This window comes from Colobus angolensis, unplaced genomic scaffold (assembly GCF_000951035.1).
Source record: "Colobus angolensis palliatus isolate OR3802 unplaced genomic scaffold, Cang.pa_1.0 Scaffold72, whole genome shotgun sequence".
Lineage (NCBI taxonomy): Eukaryota > Metazoa > Chordata > Mammalia > Primates > Cercopithecidae > Colobus > Colobus angolensis.
Window position 1 is genome coordinate 3,060,254 of NW_012120932.1, and position 21,591 is coordinate 3,081,844.

General features: G+C 41.6%; 1 long non-coding RNA gene across 2 annotated transcripts in view; it reads right to left on the reverse strand.

Annotated features, from left to right (window-relative positions):
• Window positions 1–20,970, reverse strand: part of LOC105501498 — a 33,476-nt gene extending 12,506 nt beyond the window's left edge. The window contains exons 1-3 of one of the 2 annotated variants that reach the window (XR_001000199.1): window positions 20,894–20,968; window positions 17,232–17,290; window positions 15,077–15,130 (exon numbers count right to left, since the gene is read on the reverse strand). This is a non-coding gene — a long non-coding RNA (uncharacterized LOC105501498). Of the gene's footprint in view, window positions 1–15,076; window positions 15,131–17,231; window positions 17,291–20,893 lie in introns of both variants that reach the window. The other variant, XR_001000200.1, reaches the window with a different exon arrangement.
• Window positions 20,971–21,591: the final 621 nt, after the last annotated feature.

A 21,591-nucleotide genomic window follows, 5' to 3' on the forward strand; every position in this document is an offset into this window, starting at 1 on the left:
CTGGAGTGCAGCATTGTGATCTTGGCTCACTGCGGCATTGACCTCCTGAGCTCAATTGTTTCTTTATATTGCTGAGTAGTATTCTCTTATATAGATATCAAATTTTCTTTATCTTCATTTTTTTTGAGACAGAGTCTTGCTGTGTCTCCCAGGCTGGAGTGCAGTGGCATGATTTTGGCTCACTGCAGCCTCCGCCTCCCAGGTTCAAGCCTTCTCCTGCCTCAGCCTCTGGAATAGTTGGGATTACAGGCGCTTGCCACCACGCCTGGCTATTTTTGTGTTTTTAGTAGAAACAGGGTTTCAGCATGTTGGCCAGACTGGGCTCAAACTCCTGACCTCAGGTGATCCATCTGCCTTGGCCTTTCAAAGTGCTGGGATTACAGGCATGATGAGCCACCACACCTGCCTTGTTTATCCTTTCACCAGTTGGTGGGTATTTGGATTTTTTTTTTTTTCTAGCTTTGGTTCTTATGATTAATGCTGCTACACAGCATTAATGTCCACAATTCTTTCTGTAGACATCTGTTTTCAATTCTCTAGGAGAAATAGCTAGGAGTGGAATTGCTGAGTTGCATGTTAAATTTAACCTTCTAGGAAAATGTCAGACCGTCAAACTATTCAATTGTTTCAGCACCATTTGTTGAGAAGACTGTCTTTTTTTAGTTGAATTGGCCTGGCACCTTAACTGAAAATTAATTCACTATATATAGGAGGCCTTATTGATTGACCTCTATTCTGTTTCATTAATCTATATATCTTTATGCTAGTACCATACTGTTTTGATTACTATGGCTTTATAAAGTTTTGAAATTGAGTAGTATAAGTCGTCCAGTGTTGTTCTTTTTCAAAATTGTTTTTGCTACTCTAAGTTATATGCATTTCTATGTAAACTTTACAATCAGCCTGTAAGTTTCTTAAAAAATCTTGGATTTTGACAGGGATAGCAAATTGATAACAGTGCTGAGTTTTCCTGTCCATGAACCTGGAATGATCTCTCAATTTCTTTAGATCTATAATTTGAGCAGTCTTTTGGAGTTTTCAGTGTGTAAGTCTTAAACTTCTTTTATTAAATTTATTCCTGTTATATTCTTTTTTTTTTTTTTTTTTGAGATGGGATCTTGTTCTTTTGCCCAGGCTGGAGTACAGTGGCTATTCACAGGTGTGTCATAGTGTACTATAACCTCAACTCCTGTGCTCAAGTGATCCTCCTGCCCCATCCTCCACATAGCAGGGACTATAAGTGTTTGCCACTGTGCGCAGCTCTTTATTGTTTTTGATAATATTGTGGACATATTGTTTTCTTAATTTGATATTCAGATTGTTCATTGCTAAATACAGTTGACATTCATATACTGATCTGTGTCTTGTAGCCTTATTAAACTCATTTATTAGTTCTGGTAGTATTTGGGGGGATTCCTTAGAGTTTGCTACAATTTGGATCATGTCATCTGTGAATAAAGATAGTTTTACTATTTCTTATCAATCTGGGTGCAATTTATCTTCCTTCTCCTTCTTAAAAAATTGCCTTCTTGCATTAGGTAGAACCTTCATTACATTACTGAATAGAAGTGGTAAGAAGAGGTATCTTAGTTTGTTTTATGCTTCTATAATAAAATACTACAGACTGGCTAATTTATAAAGGACAGAAATTTGTTTCTCAGAGTATTGAAGCCTGGGAAGTCCAAGAACAAAGCACCAACATCTTGTGTGGGCCTTTTTGCTGCATCCTCACATAGTGGAAGGTGGAAGGAGGAGAGAGCAAATCCACTCCCACAAACCCTTTGTATAGGGTCATTAATTCATTCATGATGGTGGAGCCCTTATGACCTAAACACATACTCTAGAATTTCTATTTGAATTTCTTTTTATATTTTCTATCTCTGTATTGATATTCTCTATTTGTTTATATATTCTTGGTTCTCTCGAGTTCTTTGTTCTTGATTTCCTTCAGCTCTTTGAGCATATTCAGGTCAGGTGATTTAAAACCTTTTGTATTAAGTCTGGGCTTCCTCAAGGATGGTTTCTATTAATTTCTTTACTCCTATTGGCTAGCCATACTTTCCTGTTTCTCTGTATGCCATACAATTTTTTTTATTAAAAATCGCATATTTGGGCTGGGTATGGTGGCTCACACCTGTAATCCCAGCACATTGGGAGGCCAAGGCATGCGGATCACCTCAGGTCAGGAGTTCGAGACCAGTCAGGCCAACATGGTGAAACCCGCCTCTACTAAAAATACAAAAATTAGCCAGGTGTGGTCGGGCGTGCCTGTAATCCCAGCTATATGGGAGGCTGAGGCAAAGAGAAAGTAGGCTTGAACCTGGGAGGCAGAGGTTGCAGTGAGCCAAGATCATACCATTGGACTCCATCCTGGGCGACAAAGCAAGACTCCATCTCAAAAAATAAATAAATACATAAAATAAGGGAGGTATTTGGAATATTATAATTTGAAAAGCTGATTCTCCCTCCTCCCCAGTGTTTGCTGTTGTTGATTGTAGATGTTTGCCATCATCCAATTGTTTAGTGACTTTTCCAAATTATATTTGCAAACACTATATTCCTTGTCTTGTGTGGTCACTGAAGTCTCTTCTCTTATTTTAGCAGTTATTTCACAGAGATGTGCCTTAATAGCTGGGTCCAAAAAGAAACCAAAACCATAAAACTCTCTTAGTCTTTGCAGATTGGATCTGAGCTGAGGGATTCCTTCAATGCTTAGCCAGGCTGTCTATGATTCTTAGTCTTTACCTCCTGCTTGCATAGAGTCCAAAAATCAGCCAAAGGTGCAAGCCTAGAGTTCTATCATTCTTTTTTTATGAGCATGTTTCCAGCCTTGTGCATGCATATTGCACTCTGGGTTCTCCAGTATATGCAGTAGCCCTTCAAAACCATTAATTCCCAAGAAACTGCTGCCTCAACTTCCTTCTAGCCAGATGTTTGATTCTGTATGCCACCCACCAGCCCCTGCACCATTCACCATACCTTGATCCAGACAGCTATGTGTAGTTTATGTCTTTGAATGCTTTTGACAGATGTCACCTGGAAAAACCACTCTAGCCTGAAGGCGTTGTAAAAAAGCTTATCCGATGCACCAGTCCCTCAGGGAATTGTCAGGTCAAAACTCAGAGCCAGGCTGGGCGTGGTGGCTCATGCCTGTATTCCCAACACTTTGGGAGGCCAAGGTGGGCAGATCACGAGGTCAGGAGATGGAGACTATCCTGGCTAATACGGTGAAACCCCATTTCTACTAAAAATACAAAAAAATTAGCTGGGCGTGGTGGCAGGCACCTGTAGTCCCAGCTACTCGGTAGGCTGAGACAGGAGAATGGCATGAACCCAGGAGGCGAACGTTGCAGTGAGCCGAAATGGCACCACTGCACTCCAGCCTGGGCGACAGAGCAATACACAGTCTCAAAAAAGTAAATAAAAGCTCAGAGCCATAATTTTTGGGCAACATGGTTATTGGCATCAGAAAGCCACACTAGGAATGCAGGTCCCTGTTCCCATTGCTATTGGTGACCTGGGAAGTGGAATTGATAGGAAGCAAAAACAAAAATTTCTTTTTTCATTAATCACTTTCCTGGTTGCTCCCAGTTTTGTATTAGAATCCAGAGTTTGAAAAAGTTGATTCTGTCAGATTTTGCCAGCTTAATGGATGCTTCAATGGAGGGACTGGACTGATTATTGGAACTCCCTACTCCATCATTTATGTGGCATCACCTAACTGCTTTTGCTTGCCTTAGAACTTCCAGCACAGAGATGAAAAAGAATGGTGAGAGAAGATATCCTTGCCTTGTTCTTGGTCTCACATGGAAAACATTGAGTCTTTCACTGTTAAGTATGATGTTAGCTGTAGCTGTTTTTAAGAAAATCTGTATCAAGTTTAGGAAATTTCCCACTATTGCTAGTTTTTTGAGAGTTCTTATGAATGCTATGAATTTTGTCAAATGATTTTCTGTATTTATTAGTACAGTCATGATCATATGGATTTTTAAAATATATATTTTGAAAGTTTTATTCTTTTTTATCTTTTTTTTTTTTGAGATAGAGTCTCGCTTTGTCGCCTAGGCTGGATCTCGGCTCACTGCAAGCTCTGCCTCCCAGGTTCACGCCATTCTCCTGCCTCAGCCTCCCGAGTAGCTGAGACTACAGGCGCCTGCCACCATGCCTGGCTAATTTTTTGTATTTTTAGTAGAGATGGGTTTCACCGTGTTAGCCAGGATAGTCTCTATCTCCTGACCTCGTGATCCGCCCGTCTCGGCCTCCCAAAGTGCTGGGATTACAGGCGTGAGCCACCGCGCCTGACTTTTTAATCTTTTATCTTTGTTTTTTATGTTATTCCAATGAATTTTTAAAATTTCAATAGCTTTGGGGGTACAAATGTTTTTGGTTGCACGGATGAATTGTAAAGTGGTGAAGTCTGGGATTTTAGTGCACTTGTCACCTGAGTAGTGTACATTGTACCCAATAGGTAGATTGTTATTTCTCACCCTCCACTCCCCTCCTGCTTTTGATTTTCCATAGTCCATTATATCACTCTGTATGCCTTTATGTACCCACTTACACCATGTGTTGTCACGTATAAGCTTAGCTCCCACTTATAAGTGACAACATATGGTATTTTGTTTTTCATTCCTGAGTTACTTCACTTAAATAATGGCCACCAGCTCCATCCATGTTGTTGCAAAAGACATTAATTTGTTCTTTTTTGTGGCTGAGTAGTATTCCATGGTATAAATATACCACATTTTCTTTATCTGCTTATTGGTCAATGAGCATTTAAGTTGGTTCCGTATCTTTGCAACTGTGAATTGTGCTGCAATAAACATACATGGGCAGCTGTCCTTTTGATATAATTACTTACTTTCCTTTGAGTAGATACCCAGTAGTGAGATTGCTGGATCAAATGGTAGATGTACTTTTAGTTTTTTTGGAAATCTTCGAACTTTTCCATAGAGATGGTACTAATTTACATTCGCACCAGCAGTGTATGAAAGTGTTCCCTTTTCACCACATCCACGCCAACATCCATTGTTTAGCTTTTTAAATAGCCATTATTGTAGGAGTACAGTGGTTGTACTTTGCATTTCCCTGATGATTAGTGATGTTGAGCATCTTTACATACATTTTTTGGCCATTTGTTTATCTTCTGTTGAGAAATGTCTGTTCATGTCATTTGCCCACTTTTTGACGGGATTATTTGTGGGGTTTTTTTGTTTTTTTTTTTTCCTGCTGATTTGCTTGAGTTCTTTGTAGATTCTGGATATTAGGCCATTGTCAAATGTATACTTTACAAATATTTTCTCCCATTCTCTGGGTTGTCTGTTTACTCTGATGATTATTTCTTTTGCTGCACAGAAGTATTTTAGTTTAATTAGGTTCCATTTATTTATCTTTGTTTTGTTGCATTTGCTTTGGGGGTCTTAGTTATGAATTACTTACCTAGGCCAATATCCAAAAGAGTTTTTCCTAGGTTATCTTCCATAAGTTGTATGGTTTTCAGTCTTAGATTTAAGTCTTCGATCCATCTTGAGTTGATTTTTGTATAAGGTTAGAAATGGGGATCCAGTTTCATTCTCCTACATGTGGCTAGACAGTTTTCCCAGCACCATGTATTAAATAGGGTGTCCATTTGCCAATTTATGTTTTTGTATGTTTTGTCAAGGATCAGTTGGCTCTATGTATTTGGCTTTACCTCTGGGTTCTCTACTCAGTTCCACGGGTCTATGTGCCCACTGTTATACCAGTACTATGCTGTTTTGGTACTGTATTAGTCTGTTTTTGCACTACTGTAAAGAAATACCTGAGACCGGGTAATTTATAAAGAAAAGTTTAATTGGCTCATGGTTCTACAGGCTGTACAGGAAGCGTAGTGGCTTCTGCTTCTGGGGAGGCCTCAGGAAACTTACACTCATGGTGAAAGGCAAAGGGGAAGTAGGCACATCTTATGTGGCCAGAGAAGGAGTGAGAGAGAGAGAGGTAGGAGGTGCTACATACTTTATACTTTTTTTTTTTTTTGACGGAGTTTCACTCTTTTTGCCCAGACTGGAGTGCAATGGCACGATCTGGGCTCACTGCAACCTCCGTCTCCCAAGTTCAAGCGATTCTCCTGCCTCAGCCTCCCAAGTAGGTGAGAGATTATAGGCGCCTGCCACCACACACAGCTAATTTTTTTGTATCTCTAGTAGAAACGGGGTTTCACCATGTTGGCCAGGCTGGTCTCAAACTCCTGACCTCAGGTGATCCACCCACAGGTGGGGACACAGATCCAAACCATATCAGTAACTGTAGCCTTGTAGTATAATTTGAAGTCTGGTAATGTGATGCCCCCAGATTTGTTCTTTTTCTTAGGATTGCTTTGATTATGCAGGCTCTTTTTTGGTTCCATATGAATTATAGGATTGTTTTCTTTACTTCTGTGAAAAATAAGCTTTGCATTTTGATAGGAATTGCACTGAATCTGTAGATTGCTTTGGGCAGTATTGTCATGTTCACAATATTGATTCTCCCAATCCATGAGCATGGGATGTGTTTCCACTTGTTTGTGTCATCTATGATTTCTTTCAGCAGGGTTTTGTAGCTCTCCTTGTATAGCTCTTTCACCTCCTTGGTTAAGTATATTCCTAGGTTGATTTTTTGTTTATTTGTTTGTTTTGCAGCTGTTATAAAAGGGATTGAGCTCTTAACTGGATTCTTAGCTTGGTCGTTGTTGATGTGTAGCAGTGCTATTGATTTGTGTACATTGATTTTATAATCTGAGACTTGACTGATTTTTTTTTTTTTTTTTTTTTTGAGATGGAGTCTTCCTCTGGGTGCAATGGCCCAGACTCAGCTCACTGCAACCTCCAACTCCCAGGTTCAAACAATTCTCCTGTCTCAACCTCCCAAGTAGCTGGGACTACAGCTGCCCACCACCATGCCTGGCTAATTTTTGTATTTTTAGTAGAGACAGTTTCACCATGTTGGTCAGGCTGGTCTTGAACTCCTGAACTCAGGTGGTCCACCTGCCTTGGCCTCCCAAAGTGCTGGGATTACAGGCATGAGCCACCATGCCCAGTTGACTGAATTTGTTTATCAACTCTATGCATCTTTTTGAGGAGTCTTTAGGGTTTTCTAGGTATATGATGATACCATCTGCAAACAGCTATAGTTTGACTTCCTCTTTTCCAATTTGGATGCCCTTTAGTTCTTTCTCTTGCCTGATTGCTCTGACTAGGACTTCCAGTACTACATTGAATAGAACTGGTGAAAGTAGACATCCTTGTCTTGTTTCAGTTCTCAAGGGGAATGCTTTCACGTGTTGCCCATTTAGTATGTTGTTAGCTGTAGGTTTGTCATGTGTGACTTTTGTTATTTTGAGATAAGTCCCTTCTATGCCTGGTTTGTTGACTGTTTTTATCATAAAGAGATGCTGGATTTTACTGAATCCTTTTTCTGCAACTATTGAAATGATCATACAGTTTTTGTTTTAAATTCTGTTTATGTGATATATAACATTTATTGACATGCGTATGTTAAACCATCCCTGCGTTCCTGGGATGAAGTCCACTTGATTATATGTTTGATATGCTGTTGGATTTTGTTAGCTAGTATTTCGTTGATGATTTTTGCCTCTATGTTCATTAGGGATATTGGTCTGTAATTTTCTTTTTTTTTTTGTATGTTCTTTTCTGGTTTGGCTATCAGGGTTATACTGGTTTCATAGAATGAGTTAGGGAGGATTCCCTCTTTCTCAGTCATTTGGAATAGTTTCAGTAGGATTGGCACAAGTTCTTCTTTGAATGTCTGATAGAATTTATCCATTAATCCGTCTGGTCCTGGGCTTTCCTTGTTGGCAGTCTTTTTTGAAATTACTGAGTCAGTCTCACTGCTGGTTATTAGTCTGTTCAGGGCTTCTGTTTCTTCCTGATTTAATCTAGGAGTGTTGTACGTTTCCAGGAATGTCTTCTAGCTTTTCCGTTTATCTGCAGAGAGGTGTTCATAGTAGTCTTGAATGATTTTTTCCACTGCAATGGTGTTCATTGTAATGTCTCCAGTTTCATTTCTAATTGAGTGTATTTGAGTCTTCTTTTCTTGGTCAATCTGGCTAATGGTCTATCAATTTTGTTTATCTTTTCAAAGAACCAGCTTTTTTTTTTTTTTTTTGGAGACAGAGTCTCGCTCTGTCGCCCAGGCTGGAGTGCAGTGGCCGGATCTCAGCTCACTGCAAGCTCCGCCTCCCGGGTTTACGCCATTCTCCTGCCTCAGCCTCCCGAGTAGCTGGGACTATAGGCGCCCGCCACCTCGCCCGACTAGTTTTTTGTATTTTTTAGTAGAGACAGGGTTTCACCGTGTTAGTCAGGATGGTCTTGATCTCCTGGCCTCGTGATCTGCCCGTCTCGACCTCCCAAAGTGCTGGGATTACAGGCTTGAGCCACTGCGCCCGGCCAGAACCAGCTTTTTTGTTTCATTAATGTTTTGTATTTTTTAAAATTTTCATTTGGTTCTATTCAGATCTGGATACTTCCTTTCTTTTGCTAGATTTGGGCTTAGTTCTTGTTTCTCTAGTTCCTTGAGGTATGATGTTAGATTGTCAATTTGTGATCTTTTAGACTTCTTGATATAGGCATTTAGTGCTACAGACTTTCCCTTAGCACTGCTTTTGTCCTATCCCAGAGGTAATGATAATTTGTGTCACTATTATCCTTCATTTCAATGAATTTTTAAATTTCCTTTTATTATTTCTTTTTTGAGACGGAATCTTGCTCTGTCACCCAGGCTGGAGTGCAGTGGCATGATCTTGGCTCACTGCAACCTCTGCTTCCCAGGTTCAAGCGATTCACCTGCCTCTGCCTCCTGAGTAGCTGGAACTGCAGGTGTGTGCCACAATGCCTGGCTAATGTTTGTATTTTTAGTAGAGATGGGTTTTTGCCCTGTTGGCCAGGCTGGTCTTGAACTTCTGACCTCAGGTGATCTGCCCACCTTGGCCTCCCAAAGTGGTGGGATTACAGGCATAAGCCACTACACCCAGCCTAAAATTTCCATCTTGATTTCATTATTAATCCAAAAATCATTCAAGAGCAGATTGCTTAATTTCTATGTATTTGTATAGTTTTGAGAGTTCCTTTTGTAGTTGATTTCTAGTTTTATTCCACTGTGGTCTTAGAAGATACTTGATATGATTTTAATATTTGTAAATTTATTGAGACTTGTTTTGTGGCCTCTCATATGGTCTCTCTTGGAGAATGTTTCATATACTGAAGAGCAGAGTGTGTATTCTGTAGTTCTTGGGAAGAATGTTCTGTAAGTATCTGTTAGGTCCATTTATTCTAGAGTATAGTTTAAGTCCATTGTTTCTTTGTTGACTTTCTGTCTTGATCTATCTAGTGCTGTCAGTGGAGTGGTTGAAGTCTCCCACTACTCTTGTGTTGCTCTTTTATTTCTTAGGTCTGGTAGTAAATGTTTTATGAATCTGGGAGTTCCAGTGTTAGGTGCATATACATTTAGGATTGTAAAATCTTCTTGTTGAATTGATCCTTTTATCATTATATAATGACCTTCTTTGTCTTTTTTTTTTTTTTAACTGTTGTTGCTTTAAGGTCTGTTTTATCTGATATAAGAATAGCTACTACTGGCTGGGTGCAGCAGCTGATGCCTGTAATCCTAGTACTTTGGGAGGCCAAGGTGGGCAGATCACCTGAGATCAGGAGTTCCAGACCAGCCAGGCCAAATGGTGAAACCCGGTCTCTACTAAAAATACAAAATTAGCCCAGTGTGGTGGCTCATGCCTATAATCCCAGCTACTGGTGAGGCTGATGCAGGAGAATTGCTTGAACCCAGGAGGCGGAGGTTGCAGTGAACTGAGATCGTGCTATTGCACTCCAGCCTGGGCCACAAGAGCGAAACCCTGGCTCAAAAAAACAAAAAAACATAAAAGGAATAGCTACTGCTGCTCACTTTTGGTTTCCATTTGCATGGAATATCTTTTTCTACCCCTTTACTTTCAGTTTATATGAATCCTTTCATGTTAGGTGAGTCTCTCAAAGACAGCAAATATTTAGTTTGTGCTTTTTTTTTAAGCCATTCTGTCAATCTGTATCTTTTAAGTCGAGCATTTAGGCCATTAACATTCAATGTTAATATTGAGATGTGAGGTGTTGTTCCAGTCATCATGTTAATTGTTACCTAGATACTTGTTTTCTTTATGTTGTTATTGTTTTATGGGCCCTGTGTGTTTTATGCTTTCAAGAGGTTCTCTTCTGGTACATATCAACCTTTTATTTCAGGATTTAGAACTCGTTTTAGCATTTCTTGTAGGGCTGGTCTGATAGTAACAAATTCCATCAGCATTTGTTTGTCTGAAAATGACTTTATTCATTTATGAAACTTAGTTTTGCTGGATACAAAACTTACAAAAGATACAATTCTTAGCTGACAGTTATTGTTTAAGGAGGCTAAAGGTAGGACCCCAATCCCTTCTGGATTGTAAAGTTTCCGGTGAGAAGCCTGCAGCTAGTCTGATAGGTTTTTCCTATATAGGTTACCCGATACATTTGTCTCACTGCTCTCAGAATTCTTTCTGTCATGTGGACTTTAGATAGCATGATTATTATATACGCCTTGGTGAAGTCCTTTTTGTAACGAATCTCCCAGGAATTTTTTGAGCTTCTTGTATTTGGATATCTAAATCTCCAGCAAGGCCAGAGAAGTTTTCCTCAATTATTCCCTCAAATAAAATTTGCAAACTGTTTGCTGTCTTCTCTCTCAGCAACACCAGTTATTCTTAGGTTTGGCCATTTTACATGATCCCATATTTTTTGGAGAGTTTATTCATTTCTTTTGATTTTTTTTTCTTTATTTTTATCTGATTATTAATTTGAAAACTATGTCTTTGAGCTCTGAAACTATTTCTTCTACTTGTTCTAGTCTATTGTTAAAACTTTCGGCCGGGCGCGGTGGCTCAAGCCTGTAATCCCAGCACTTTGGGAGGCCGAGACGGGCGGATCACGAGGTCAGGAGATCGAGACCATCCCGGCTAACACGGTGAAACCCTGTCTCTACTAAAAATACAAAAAAAAAAACTAGCCAGGCAAGGTGGCGGGCGCCTGTAGTCCCAGCTACTCCGGAGGCTGAGGCAGGAGAATGGTGTAAACCCGGGAGGCGGAGCTTGCAGTGAGCTGAGATCCGGCCACCGCACTCCAGCCCGGGTGACAGAGCAAGACTCCGCCTCAAAAAAAAAAAAAAAAAAAACTTTCCCATGCATATTGTAGTTCCCTAAATATGTCTTTCATTTCCAGAAGTTCTGATTGACTTTTCTTTAAAATATCTATTTCTTTATAAAATTTTTTATTCATATACCAAAGTTTTAAAATTTTCTTTATATTGGCTTTCACCATTCTCTGATATCTCCTTGAGTAACTTAATAATCAATCTTTTTAATTCTTTGGCATTTGAGAGATTTCATCTTGGTTTGGATACATTGCTGGAGAGCTAGTGTGATCTTTTGGGGGTGTAATAGAATCCTGTTTTTTTCATACTATCAGAATTGTTTTTCTCATTTTTTTCTCTCATTGGGTAGAATATTTCTTCTAATTAGTCTTGAATTTATTTTTTATTCAATTGTTTTTTTAAATTTCTCTTTTGTCTCTTAAGGATATGACTTTATTGTAGCCTATTTTGACTCTTGGTGTTTTCAGAGATGAAGACTCTCTAGTAGTTCCTTGGTTATAGAGAGTCTTTGTATCATGGCTTTCTCAGATAATGGTTATAGTAGCATTGTGCTCACTGTCTCCAATGGGGTTGGAATTGCAGAGGTTTCTTGAAGCTTACTTTGTTCTCATGTGGTGTGCACTTATATTTGTTTATTTTCCTTGTATTTCACTTACTGAGTTGAATATTTTAGGCTTCAGGCCAGTAGGGGAGACATCTCTCGGTAGAAACTGGTTGTAGTTATTGTAAGTAGGTAAATGCAATACCCAGTGGTGGACTGAAGTCCCAGTCTTGACATAGGTGATAGGTGGAGCTCTCAGTGAAACACACTGAGGTCTTATCAGGGGGTAGGTTGGTGAAGGGGTGGTCTGCCCCTCCACACCTGTAGGCGTTTCTCGTCAGGTGGAATGAGAGACTTGAGAAAAGAAATGAGACACAGAGACAAAGTATAGAGAAAGAAAAAGTGGGCCCAGGGGACCGGCGCTCAGCATACAGAGGACCCACGCCGGCACCGGTCTCTGAGTTCCCTCAGTATTTATTGATCATTATCTTTACCATCTCAGGGGAAAAAAGGGGAAGTGGCAGGACAATAGGGTCATAGCAGGGAGAAGGTCAGCAGAAAAACATATGAATAAAGATCTCTGTGACATGAATAAGTTTAAGGAAAAGTGCTGTGCTTTGATGTGCATATATGCAAACATCTCCATAAACATTTTTAGTATATAAAGAGCAGCATTGCTGCTAGCACATCCCACCTCCAGCCCTAAGGCGGTTTTCTCCTATCTCAGTACATAGAACATATAATCGGGTTTTACTTCAAGAGGAGACATTCCATTGCCCAGGGATGGGCAGGAGACTGATGCCTTTCTCTATCTCAACTGCCAAGAGGCCTTCTTTCCTCTTTTACTAATCCTGCTCAGCACAGACCCTTTACGGTGTCGGGCTAGGGGATGATCAGGTCTTTCCCCTCCCACGAGGCCATATTTCAGACTATCACATGGGGAGAAACCTTGGACAATACCTCCCTTTCCTAGGCAGAGGTCCCTGAAGCTTTCCGCAGTGTTTGTGTCCCTGGGTACTTGAGATTAAGAGAATGGTGATGACTTTTAACAAGCATACTGCCTTCAGGCACTTGTTCAACAAAGCACATCCTGCACAGCCCCAAATCCATTAAACCTTGAGTCACCACAGCACATGTCTCTGCAAGGACAGGGTTGGGGGTAGGGTTACAGATTAACAGCATCTCCAGGCAGAAGAATTTTTCTTAGTACAGAACAAAATGGAGTCTCTTATGTCTATTTCTTTCTACATAGTTCTATGTAGAACTGTACTTTCTACAGTAACAGTCTGATCTCTCTCTCTTCTCCCCACAGTTGGGAGTCACCTCAGCTCCCCTGCAAGGCCAGCAGGGAAGCAGTCCACCTCCCAGACACACTACTGACCCAGTATTCCAGCCATTCAGATCAGACAGGCACCTCATTTTGTCTGCGGGAACGTGGATGTTTGAAGTAGAAAGGAATTGTGAGTCTGCATCTCATCCAAGTCTGAACATAGAAGGTGCTCTTTACCGTGGGGATGCAGTTACCCGGAAGTGTTCCAGCAAGACTCTTTATGGTGTACCCACACATGCTCCCACTGGAAAGCCCCAGTTGTTTCAGCAGTGGTGGACAAGGGGAAAAAAAGTCCCCTTCTCCAAGACCCTTCATGAGCATCAGGGTTACCTGTGTGTTGGGGTAGAGCTTCAGACTTTCCCTGCTGAGCTCAGTACTGTAACTGTGCCTCTGCTGAAAGAGACTTTGCATCAGCAGAAAGGTCTAGGACTCAAGGCCTGCATCTGGATTTTTTTGTTCCATGGGGTATTCCCTTGATGTGGTGCACACCCACTTCCCCTAGGAAGTCTTCCCCTAGGAGTAGGGTTCCCTAGGAAACAGACTCTACTGTGAATGCTGCTGCTTCTCTGTGTCTAGCCACCCAGTGGAGCTGCCACACTCCAGGCTGGTGCTGGGGAATGTCTGCAAGAGATCCAGTGATGTGACCTGTCCTTAATCCTCCCAGCAGCAAGTACCAACACCCCTTCTGATGCAGGTCGCAGGGGAGTGACATAGACTCTGTGAGATTCCTTGATTCTAAATAACCTTAATGTGTTGGCTTTCTCAAATGCTGCTTGTAGTAGCAATGAACCTGTCATGTGGACAGATCAGGACCTCCTGGTTAGCCAGGGTGGTGGAGGCAATGGCGATAGCTGAGGTCATGCACAAGTTTTCTCTTTCCTGGGCACAGTGCTATTCTACCCAACGATGCTATAATGTATCAGTTGGCCTCCAGCCAGGAGGTGGCCCTTGCAAAAGAGCACCAGCTGCAGTAGAAGTGGTGGGGTTAACTGCTTTGTTTTATGTTAATTGCCTTATGTTACCTCAGAGAGGTACTCTGGATTCTCAGGCAATGGCCATAAGGCTCTGAAAAGTTGCTGTCCCTTGTAGTAAACTACCAGGGCTGGTGTAGGGGCAAAGCCAGGTAGGGGCTGGGTCAGGGCATGGGTCGGCCATGCTTTGGCTCTCCACATGCAGGGCAAGCGGAGAGGCTCCTGTGGGGTTTAGGGGGCATTTCTCTGGCCACTGGGGTAATGTTTCAGGAAGGAACATAGCTGCCTCTGCCACACAAAAGAGTTCACAAGCCTCACCCAGCTCTCACGCACTTGGCAAGGCAGGTCTCTCACCTGCAGTGTTCACTAGCAGCTGCTAGCTAAATTCCAGGCTGTGTAAGCTCAGAACTCAAAACTGCCCTAGGCCATAAGCCTTCCCTGTGGAGACAGGAACCAGCGTTCAGGCCATGCCCCTTCCCAATCTACCTGCAAAGCAAGAGTTCCCAGTTCCTGTGCCTGTGGCTGCAGCACACTTCTCACTCACCCACTGGTTCTGGTCAAGGGAGTTCATCCCCACTGAAGATTATATGAATTTCAGTTGGGAGCTTCTTTCAACCTGCAAACTCTGCCTGAGCTAGTTACTCAACTTCCGTGAGGTCCTCCGTGACACAGAATCAGGTGAGTGGCTTTCCTTGGTCTGTGCTGGAGACTAGGAATGCATGCAAGGCTCTTCTTGCTGCTGCTCTTACTTTTATATTCCCCCACCACTCCCTATATTAGTTCCAGTGCTGGGTGGGGTTAAGGCCTTCCCCTGTGGGCTGGACTGCCAGGTTACCTGGTGGGGATGTATATCCTGGAGGCCGTCTCTTCCCCCGTCACACTCTGAGGACTTAACAGGTTTTCACCGGCTCACAGCGGGTGTAGGCTGCAGCCTGCTGCTTCTTTCGAAGGCTCTATGGTTTCTGTTTTTCGGTTCAGTTCCTGCATTGCTTCTTAGAAAACAAGTTCACAGTATGAATTTCTACTCACCATTTTGTCTTTCCAAGTGGGAGAGTCATGCTGACACTGTCTCCAATCCACCATCTTGGGAAGAAAAATAAAACAAAATGTGATTTTTCTTAGTTAGCCTATCCACATGGTAGATTAGATTGATTGATTCTCAAATATTGAAACAGCCATGCATGCCTGTAATAAACCCTACTTGTAATCATCTATTAGTTTATTTAAATGTGATCTCTTTTCTTTGAAATACATTTAAAATAGTTTTTAAAAGTCTCTGCTAAATCTATTGTTTGGGATTACTGAAAGATGATTTCTGTTGACTTGTTTCCTAAGTATAGAACACACTGCTGGCTGGGCATGGTGGCTTATGCCTGTAATCCTGGCACTTTGGGAGGCTGAAGCGGCAGATCATGAGGTTAAGAGATCGAGACCAGCCTGGCCAACATGGTGAAACCCCATCTCTACTAAAAATACAAAAATTAGCCGGGCATGCTGGTGCACACCTGTACTCCCAGCTACTCAGGAGGCTGAGGCAGGAGAATTGCTTGAATCTGGGAGGCGGAGGTTGCAGTGAGCTGAGATTGCACCACTGCACTCCAGCCTGGCAACAGAGCGACACTCTGTCTCAAAAAAAAAAAATTGACATTGTACACATTATGTTATAGGAACGCTACATAGTGATTTGCCCCAAAGGGGGTTGCTGTCTGTTTGTATGATACACTTGTCTGGACTAATTCTGTGGAATTTGTCTCCACTACAATGTGAGGCTGCTAATGTCTGCACTCACATTTTTTTAAAGAGACAGGCTTTCTAGAATTACTCTTTGTTTCAGCATATTTTGTCAGCCAAAGATTAGTCAGAGGTTCTGTTCAAACATCTTAAGCCAGTTAGGTCCCCACTCTTTGCTGATAGATCTGTGTATGGTTTGGAGAATGTATTTGCTGTGGTTTGAATATTTGTCTCCTTCAAAATGAAACTAGTAGGCCTCACAAAACCTAAAAAGTTAGCACCAGGTGGCCCTAGATAGGGTCCCACCCTGCCTAGATAGGGTCCCACCCTGCCTCGATAGTGTCCCACCCTGATAGGGTCCCACCCTGCCAATTCCGGGAAACAACCTCATGAGGTCCCACCCTGCCAATTCCAGGGGTCTCACCCTGCCTCGAAGTTCCCGGAATCATCAACTCCAGGAAAGAACCTCATAAGGTCCTGCTCTAACCAATCAAACCAAGACCCCTTGCTCAGGCTATAGCTAGACCCAATCATTTTATGCCTTAAGCTTTGTTTGAATTTCGCGCCATAAGCTGTGTTTGAACTTGTGTTAGCCTATATAAACAGCCTGTAACAAGCAGTCGGGGTCCCAGGACCAACTTAGAGCTTGGGACCCTAGCGCGCTAGTAATATATAACTCTCTGCTGTGAACCTCGTGTCGGTGGTCCTTCGCGACGACCCCTGCCCAGGAGGGAATCGAGAGTTCGGTTCCAACAAAAACTTGTGTTAAAATACAATCCTCAATGTGGCAATATTAAGAGGTGGGGCCTTTAAGAGGTGATTGGATCGTGAGGGTTTTGTCCTCATGAATGGATTAATCCATTCATAGATTAATGGATTAGTGGGTAAATGGATTCATGGGTTATTATGGGAGGGGAACTGGTGGCTGTATAAGAAGAGGAAAACAGACATGTACAAGCATGTTAGCATGTTCATTCCCCTCCCCACGTGATACCCCATGCTACCTTGGAACTCTACAGAAAGTCCCTGTGTTAGTCCATTTTTGGGGTTGCTATGAAGGAATACTTGAAGGTGGGTAATTTATAAAGAAAAAATATTTATTTGGTTCATGGTTCTGCAGGATGTACATGAAGCATGGCACCAACAGCTGCTCCTGTGAGACCTCAGGAAGCTTACAATCATGGCAGAAGCCAAAGGGGGAGCCAGCGTGTGGCATGGCAAAGGAGGGAGCAAGAGAGAGAGGGAGGAGCTGCCAGGCTCTGTTGAACAACCAGATCTCACGTGAACTCACAGATTGAAATTCACTCATTACTGTGAGAACACACCAAGCCATTTATGAGGGATGCACCCCTATGACCCAAACACCTCCTACTAGGCCCACCTCCAACATCAGAGGTCACATGAAACATGAGATTTATAGGGGACAAAACAGTCAAACCATATCAGTCCCCACCAGCAAGAAGGCTCTCACTAGATGTGGCCCCGTGATCTTGGACTTCTCAGCCTCTGTAACTGTAAAAAATAAATTTTGTTTCTTATAAAATACCTGGTTTTGGGTATGTTGTTATAAGTAAAAGAAAATGGACTAAGAAAGTATTCAAAGTTTAGGCTTTCAGATCTTCCCTAGCTCTTATTTCTTTTGAGCCCTTTCAGGCCTTTACTACATGTGTGCACAGTCTTGCAGTCATCCAGGAATGTGTGAATAGCTCAGTCCTCTCCGGCCTCTTCTCCACGTGTGTGCAGCTTTCCAGTAAGTTTGGGATGTATGGAGAGCCCGTCAAGGTTCTCTATGTCTACCTCATTTTTAACATCTCCTTGTTAAATTTCTGGTTAGTCTGCTGGTGCCTTGCTTTCCCCCAACCAGGACTGCAACCCCAGGCAGGGTAGCTGAGTCACTGTCCTTTCCTATTTGTTTGATACCTAGATTGCTACTGTTTTTGACAGAGTTGCTGGATATAGGGCTTTTTGCACTCTGCTTCAAGTAAAGTGAGTTCAGTTCCCCCTGGCAGAAGACTGTAGAAATAATTGTCCCAGAGAAAGACATTCAAATACTGACGTTTAAGAGAACCCTAACTAAAAAGCTGGCACATTGCCTGATTACTGGACAATCAACAGTTCTGAAAGTGTGGTCCATGGACCTCCTGGGGATCCTTAAGATGATTTGGGGGATCCAAAATATCAAAAATTATTTTTATAATATTTTATATCCTATTTACTTTTTTCAGTGTGTTAAGTTTTGCACAGATGGTCCAAAAGCAATGATAGGTAACACTGCTGGCCCATTTAGCATGAATCAAAGCAGTAGTACCAAACTATACTGGTAGTCACTTTTTTCTTCACTGCCATACAAAGAGTCATTCAAAAGCCACTTTGGGCCAGGTGCAATGGCTCATGCCTGTAATCACAGCACTTTGGGAGGCCAAGGCAGGCGGGTCACTGGAGGCCAGGAGTTTGAGACCAGCCTGGCCAACATGGTGAAACCCCATCTCTCTTAAAAATATAAAAATAGCCAGGTGAGGTGGCTGATATGGCACCATTGCACTATAGCCTTGGTGACAGAGCGAGACTCTGTCTAAAAAGATAAAAATAAAAAGCCACTTTGGCCAGACACAGTGACTCACACCTATAATCCCAGTACTTTGGGAATCCTTGGCAGGTGGATCACTTGAGGCCAGGAGTTCGAGACCAGCCTGGGCAACATGGTGAAACCCCATCTCTACTAAAAATACAAAAAAATTATCTGGGTATGGCGGTGCATGCCTGTAGTCTCAGCTACTTGGGAGGCTGAGGTATGAGAATCACATGAACCCCAGTGGTGGAGGTTGCTGCAAGCTGAGATCGCACCACTGCACTCCAGCCTGGGTGATAGAGTAAAACTCTGTCTCAAAAAACAAAACAAAACAAAAAACGGCCAGGCACAGTGACTCACACCTGTAATCCTAGCACTTTGGGAAGCCTAGGTGGACAGATCACTTGAGGCCAGGAGTTTGAGACTAGCCTGGCCAACGTGAAACCCCATCTCTACTAAAAATACAAAAATTAGCCAGGTGTGGTGGCAGGCACCTGTAATCTCAGCTACTCTTGAACCCAGGTGGTAGAGATTGCCTTGAGCTGAAATCATGCCACTGCACAGTGAAACTCCATCTCAAAATACAAAAACAAAAACAATGCCACTTTTACTGAAGAATATCCTTGCTGAAGTAGTAAATTTATTAATTAAAAAAATTCTCCACCCTTATATACGTGAGTTTTTAATATTTTGTATGATAAAATGGGAAATGTGCATAAAGCATTTGAGCAATTATTTGAGTTTGTGAGCTTTGGTAACTGATTTTTTTTTTAATGTCTTCCCCTATCATCCAGGCTAGAGTGCAGTGGCATGATGACGGCTCAATACAACCTTGACCTCCTGGGCTCAAGTGATCCTCCCACCTCGGCCTTCCAAGTAACTGGTACTATAGGAATGTGCCACCATGACTGGCTAATTTTTTTTTGTTTTTTTTTGTTTTTTGTAGAGACAGTGTCTCACTATGTTGCCCAGAACTCCTGGGCTTAAGCAATCCTCTTGCCTCCCAAAGTGCTGAGATTACAGCAATGAGACAGGGTGCCCAGTCTGATTTTTTATATATATATGTAGGAAAACCATTTTTATTTGAATTAGTGATAGACAAAAAATGAATATTCAGACTTGGATATCTGGCAGGCATTTTCTTAAAAATTAATAAAATGAGCCTGTCATTCTGATAGCGTTTGTTGCCAATGATAAAATTGGAGCTTTCAAGCAAAATTTAGTATTTTGGAAATTTGTATCTGCTTCTCAATATTTAAAGATGTTGCTGATAAGATCAATGATAATGATATTTTTGATATTATATAAAGAATTGTGCTGCAATCCCAGCTACTTGGGAGGCTGAGGCAGGAGAATCTCTTGAACCTGGGAGGTGGAGGTTGCAGTGAGCCAAGATCGCACCACTGCACTTCAGTCTGGGCAATAGCATGAGACTCTGTCTCAACCAAAAAAAAAAAAAAAAATTGTGTTAATATTGGAAAGCCCTGCGTATCTTAGTGAACCAGTATTTTCCAAAAGACCACTTCATGGTGTGACAAAATCATGTATGGGCCCATCTGATAGGAGTTTAACATTTAAAATGTATAAAGTACTCAACTCAATAGCAAGAAAGCAACCCAATTAAAGAATAGGCAAAGGACCTTAAAGGACATTTCTCAAAAGAAGATATACAAATGGCCAACAGGTACATGAAAAAATGTTCAACATCACTAATCACTGGGGGGAAAATGCAAATTAAAACGACAATGAGATGTGATGTCACACCTGTTAGAATGGGTATTATCAAAAAGATGAAAGATAAGTGCTGAAGAGGATATGGAAAAAAGGGAACTCTTATACATTGTTGGCAGGAATGCAAATTAGCACAGCCATTATGGAAAACAGCAAACATAGAGGTTCCTCAACAAACTAAATATAGAACTCCCATAAAACCTAGTAATCCAACTTCTGGGTATATATCCAAAGAAACAAATCAACATGTCAAAGGGATATCTTCACTCCCATGTTCATTATAACATTATTCATAAGAGCCAAGCTACGGAAACAACCCACAAGTGTTCATCAACAGATGAACAGATAAAGAAAATGTGATTATACACACACACACACACACACACATATTCCCCAATGGAATACTATTGAGCCTCAACAGATGAACAGATAAAGAAAATGTGATTATACACACACACACACACACACATATTCCCCAATGGAATACTATTGAGCCTTAGAAAGGCTGTCATTGGTGACACGTGGATGAATCTGGAGGACATTACGCTGAGTGAAATAAGACAGACACAGACAAATAACCACGTGATCTAACTTATCTGTGGAATCTAATTAAATTGAACTCAGAGAGAGTAGAATGAAGGTTACCAGGGTGATACAGGTGGGAGGGAGAGAATGAGGTGTCACTGATCAAAGGGTAGAAAATTTCATAAAAGAAGGAATAACTTTTGTGATCTATTGCACAACAGGGTGCCTATAGTCAATAATATGTTAAATATTTCAAAATAACAGAGTTGGCTGGGTGCAGTGGCTCATACCTGTAATCCCAGTGAGAGGCGAAGCCAGCTGGACTTCCTAGGTCGAGTGGGGGACTTGGAGAACTTTTCTGTCTTACAAGAGGATTGTAAAACCCACCAATCAGTGCTCTGTAGTTAGCAAGAGGATTATAAAATGCATCAATCAGCACTCTGTAAAAATGCACCAATCAGCACTCTGTAATTAGCAAGAGGATTATAAAATTCACCAATCAGCGCTCTGTAAAATGCACCAATCAGCAGGATCGGGAGCAGTGGCTCATGCCTGTAATCCCAGCACTTTGGGAGGCCGAATCTGGTGGATCACGAGGTCAGGAACAAGACCATCCTGGCCAATATGGTGAAACCTAGCCTTTACTAAAAATATAAAAAATACAAAAATTAGCTGGGTGTGGTGGCACATATTCCCAGCTACTCGGGAGGTGAGGCAGGAGAATGGCTTGAACCTGGGAGGCAGAGGTTGCAGTGAGCCAAGATCGTGCCACTGCATTCCAGCTGAGCTACAGAGCAAAACTCTGTCACAAAAAAAAAAAGCAGCTTTTTATAAAAATGATTTGCCTATTACCTTTTGAGTAGTCTAATAGTATCATCTCTAAACCAAAACAAAAAAACAGAAAACAAAATTAAGTGTGGGTAAAGATATATACTCATTGTGAAAAATAAGTTAATGGATTTAAATGTAACAATGAGAAAAATTTATT